Source organism: Octopus bimaculoides, chromosome 4, assembly GCF_001194135.2.
Source record: "Octopus bimaculoides isolate UCB-OBI-ISO-001 chromosome 4, ASM119413v2, whole genome shotgun sequence".
Classification (NCBI taxonomy): domain Eukaryota; kingdom Metazoa; phylum Mollusca; class Cephalopoda; order Octopoda; family Octopodidae; genus Octopus; species Octopus bimaculoides.
Genome location: NC_068984.1, coordinates 38,423,715 through 38,429,744, shown reverse-complemented (window position 1 = coordinate 38,429,744; position 6,030 = coordinate 38,423,715).

The window sequence follows — 6,030 nt, the reverse complement described above, 5'->3', positions numbered from 1 at the left end:
ATATATATATATATATATATATATATATATATATTCATGTGTATATTTATGTATATGTGTGTGTGTGTGTGTGTGCACATGTAAGTAATCATTTTGACATGTTTGCATAGGTCATACAAGATTCGCTGAGGCAATTTTTTTCCAGCCAGATGCTCTTTCTGTTGCCAACCTTCACCTATTTCCAAGCAAGGTCATATTTTTTTCCTTGTTTGGACATTTTTTTTTTCACAGAATATTTCAAACAAATAATACTGTTAGTATAGCAATGCCATTTGTTTACAATTAGTATACAATATCAAAACAAAGGGACACACACACACATATATATACATGCATAAATATAAACACACATGTACACACACAAACATGCATGCACAACGGGCTTCCTTTCAGTTTCCATTAACCAAATTCACTGGGTTATTATTATACTATATGATTTTGATGTGTGTCCAATTGTTCGAACAAGTGGACAACCTACTCATTGAATAAGCATGGAAAATGCCTGAGTATCTCACAAACTTACATACCTTTGTAATTCTCAATAAAATTAGCGTAACAGTGTAACAAGGCTGAACTTTTGAGTTACCATCCAATGGACTTGTACACAGTTTCTGTTTACCCAAAAAACCTACAAAACTTGGGTTAACACAAGGGGATGGTAAAGGTACTACTGAAGTGCCACACTTTGGAATTAAACCCAGGACTTCATGGTTGCACTCATATGATTGTCTGTGTGTGTGTGTGTGTGTGTGTGTGTGAATTTTTAGATTTGTGCTAGTACAATACAATTTACTATATAGATTTCTAGTTATGATATACAAAATCGTAAATGATTGATATTATTAAATTTTACAAATGTATATAAAGTTGTTGATTTTGGTTTTATGGGGAGTTTTTTCTTCAATCTTAGTAATAAAACATTTGGTAGTTGACCTGATTCTTGTACATAACCAAAAAAAAAAAAATTAATATCACACTTCATGCTGCTATTATAAATATCTTCAGCTTCAAAAACATCAAGGTACAGCTATTTTGTCAAATTATTTGATACTGGCAAGATTTGAAATCTGAAAGAAAAATGTGGCATTGAATAAAATAGCTTACTAAAGCCTGGAAATCTGGCTTTTTTACTCTTGTACCATTTCTTACCATGATTGTAAAATGTGACTGAAATGTTCTTTTTATGACTGATCTTTGTTGTTGTTTTCAACTAAGCTAATATCTGATTGTAAATTGGATATCTTTTTAAATGTTCAAATAATTGAAGTTTGTTATGGCCCCTCTCATGTGAACTGTGTTCACTTATTCAACTTCTCTTCTTCAAAACAAAATGTTTTCTAAAGAAAATAAAAATAAAATAAATATTAATGACAATAATGTAAAATGTGTATTTCCTTTTCTTTTGTATGTCTGTGAGTGCATGTGTGTTATAATATTCATTCACTTTTAAAGCTGATTGAACCAATGTGGTTGCTTGACCTGCTAGCAGTAGCAGCTAAATCCCCTTCAAATAATGCCCTACTGTTGTAAAAAGTAAAGAAAACAAGGAAGGACATATTAGATATACTTGAATAAAAAAGACAGGATGCTTGTGGCTGGAATAGCTTTGATCAGTTTTAATCTATGTGTATTGATCCAAGGTTAAACAAGAGTGTCTAAACTGTTACCTAGCTTTTTATTATTGCAGTGTTTAGTGGATCTTTCCTTGGATAAGACACCAGTCTATTTCATATCACTTTCTTTTGCAAGACCTATAGATTACTGGTGAATTTTAAAGTGCAGTTGCTACTTACACTGGATTATACAACAGCTAAAACCTATAAAATGAATTTAATCCATCTCATGGTGATATGACTTGGGTTATACAAAAGCAACCTCAAGTTGGTTATGTTCAAAGGCAGTCCAACTATAATTATCCCCTCCTTCCTTTATAATTTACATTGGACTATATCAGTGGATGTAACCTTCTTTTGCAAAGATGGTAATTTGATGGAGATTTAGTTGGTATTTCTGCTAGATTGAGCAACTATTTATAGACTCCTATCAATTGTACTTTCTCCATCTCTGAGTTACTAATTAGATATTTCTTTCATGTGATTAAAGTAACATCACTAGGTCTTTTATTTTAGTAAATCCAAACTAGTGTGTCAGTCCAATAATCTCTGATGATCAATTTGTATTTGGCTCTTCAAATTCAGTCTGATTAAATTTTACTCCAGACAAGATGCAATATTATTTTTATCCCTTGTCATACCTCTGTCAAATTTTCAGTGCCATTTATGATGTGGTAACCAAGTTAAAACTCCTTCACAATAGATTTAGTTTCACCACCTAAAAAATTAGTCCACTCCTTAAATGTGTGCAAAAGTAGATTTTGAATTTAGTAATAACCCTCTGGTCTGAAGTCAAATTGAGCTTGTTAATCTTGGAGTCAGAAAAGTTTCTTGAACATTGACAGTTCTTCCAAGTTAGAGAGGTGACCTAGCTGGAGCATTGATCACAAAAAGCAAGACTTTATTTTTAAAGTTCTTAATCTGACAATATGTAAGGATGTTGGGATTGCAATCATGAGGTTGTGAGTTCAACTGAGAAATGCATTATGACTGTGCAAGGCACTTCATTTCATGTTACTCTAGTCTATTCCCTTGTGACCAAGTGCTGGTGTAATCTTCTCTTCCACCAGCTGTTGTCACATCTTAGGTGCTCTGCTAGTTTAGAGATAAAGCTCCAAGAAAGTGTCTGTCTCTATTTGCAATAACATTAGTTAACTAAAAAGAATTTGCAGAAGCATGGTGTTACCAAGTTAGACACACTTATGAGTGATGGCTATGGTTTGGTATCCTGACAATATTCTTTGACAGATGGGCAGAAATATGAAGTAAAATAATCTTAGAACACTGTTCTGATGATCCATGTTTTTTATATTTCTCACATATCAGGAAGATAAGATTTAAAGTAGCCTTTTATAGGTACTGATGTCTCAGAATAGTAAACAACCAATGACCTGAGATTTTTATATTTCTTGAAGCATTACCACCAAGTAGGGGAACCATGCAATATCTGACAGTCTTGGATCCTAGTACAGTTTTACTTCAGAAACATGAGTTTGTTTTGGTATTTGATTCAAAAACAGGTCTCCCATCTGCATTCAAAATTTACTGCAGTGAGTACTCTCCTTCATCAACATTTTTCAATAAAGCTAGATTACCACAAATATCAAATTCATCCTTCACAGCTCTATCAGAACAATGATTCTGATATATAAGAACATCATCATGGTTTAACGGGAGCCAGTCAGGCAGCACTGGCATTGGTCACGTTTGGATGGTACTTTTTACGTGCCACTGGTACAGGTGGCACTGGCATTGACCACGTTTGGATGGTGCTTTTATAGTGCAAAAAAAAAAAAAAAAGCTAGGAGGGGTTCAGAAGAAAAGAAGAATGTGTTGAAATGGTGGAGGATGTTGTGAATATGTGATGGAATGAGAAAAAACTATCTTATAGACTTAGAGATGAGTTCAGTGGGAAAGTTGCAGGCAGAAACGATGGAGTGACTGGGTTGTTGGTTTTATGGATCTCAGGGAGTATGTGAATAGCAGAGGTAGATTTACAGTAAGTGGGCATTGTTGGTGGCTGTGGAAGAAAATGAGTTGGCAGAGTATGAATGGTGGGTATATGCTGTTGGATGCAGAATATGAATGGTGGGTACATGCTGTTGGATATGGTCAGAAAGCAATATAGTTTGAATAGAGAACTGAAGAGCTGTCAAAGTGCCTTAGCCCTGTAGGAATGAGCTTATGACACAATTATGGCACAACCATTGTTGGTAGACTTGACGATAAAGCCATGTTGGTATCGAAGATAACATAGTGAAGAGTTCAGCCCAGGAGATTTTGAGACAGTCTGTGAATCTGAAAAAAGGTATTCAGCATCATGTGTTGCAGGAATCACTGGATGTCAGCCCAGGTCTAGGACTCATCACCAGAGGAAATGAGGGGTGTGAAGTGGTGACCTGTACTAAGGATGGAATAATCAGTGTCAGAGACAGGAGGGTAATGGGTGGTGGGTAGAGTAACAATGGCATGTGATGTGTAATAGGGAATGCAGTAGATGTGGGGACAGTGAGGGAAATAGGGATTAAGTTAAGGAGCACACACACACACACACACTGGATGGGAGGAATATGAAGAGAAATTGAATGGCAGAAGGAGATTACAGAGAAATGAGATTAGTAAGAAGTGGTTAAGAATGTAAGGGAAATGGCTAATATCTAGATTTGAGGTGAAAGGGGATGGAGAGAATTGTATAATAGGGAAATTGGGTTAGTTGGAACGCATTTCACAAAAACAAAAGACCTTTACTTTCAACTTAGTTATATTGGGCACATAACAAGTGCAGTGGAATGATAATAAGGTTTGCAGAGAAAGTAGAATTTGTATGCAGGAGATGCACAGAATCCATACAGAATACAGATAGTCAGGAAATTGATTTTCTTAAATGCCCCAGAGGTTCTTTAGAGGTAGTGGATAATTTCTGCTACCCAGGGGACCTAATTAGCAGTGGGAGAGGATGTATAGAAAGTATAATCACTAGAATAAGAATAGGATGGAGAAAATTCAGAGTGTTTTTATCTCTGTTGGCAACCAAAGGTCTCTCTCTCAGTGAGAGCAAAATTGTATGATGCATGTATATGAATAACAATGCTGCATGGTAGTGAAAAGTGGATCCTGGATACAGAGGACATGCAAAGGTTAGCGAAGAAGGAAGCTAGTATGTTACACTAAATGTGCAATTTCAGTGTACACATACGACAAAGTACTTGTGTATTGAAAGAAAAGTTAGGCACAAGAGGAATTAGATGCAGTGTGCAAGGAGAAAACTGTACTGGTTTGGTTATGTGATGCATAAGAATGTAGACAGCTGTGTACAGAAGTGCCAATCACTTAAAGTGGATGGAAAGAGAGAGACCCAGAAAGACATCAGATGAGGTACTGAAAGCTGATCTCAAGACACTGAGCCTTACAAAGGAGATGACAAAGGACTGAGATATTTGGAACATTGCTGTACTCAAGAAGACCCATCCACTACAGCAGAATTGATACCAGTGCTGGTATCACACAAAAAGCACTGATGAGCTCATCCTACAGGGTTAAGGCACTTTGATAGCTCTTCAATTCTCTATTCAAACTATATTGCTTCCTGACCATATCCACTCCTGCATCCAACAACATGTACCCACCATTCATACTCTGCCAACTAATTTCCTTCCACAGTCACCAGTACACTTTGTAAAGTGTTTGGTGTTAGAAAGGGAATCCTGCTGTAGAAACTATGCCAGAAGAGACGATGTTAAGCCATCCAACCTATGCCAGCATAGAAAACAAATATTAAATGATGATGATAAGGAGGATTCATGATGTACAATAAACTCAGCAAACAAGTTCAGCAGAGGCTTAAAGAAATTCCTGAAAAAAGTCACTTATGTGACCTAAATTTAGACATTGCTACTTGCCCCACAGTGGAGTATGTTTTAAAATGTTGTGAAGCACCTTATAATATACCAGTAATTATAGGACAATTCAAGAATCATATTAGCATAGTTTCAATTTTCAATACCAGTGATCAAGTCAACCAGAACCATCTGGCTTAAGTCTCCTAATGGTAAGTTTATCAGATAATTTTGACAAGGCATCATTATCACTTTGGTTTGTCACCCATAAACAAGGTTTATTTTTCACAAGACGGCTTTGTATTTACTCTAGTTTACATTCCTATAGACCAACAGGAAACACAATTTTATGATGACAATGTTTTGTTCTTTTATAACTGTACAGAGCAACCAGAATAAATGCCATACCCTCATATTAATGTGTGCATATTTCATTATCATCTGACATTGTGCATTTTGTGCACACAAAAATCTTTGCTCAGAATACGTTTCAAAATTTTATTTGTTACTCCACTGTTTCATCAACCAGTACAACATAATAGTACACTTTTTTTACCTGCCACCATAACGCACAAGAACAT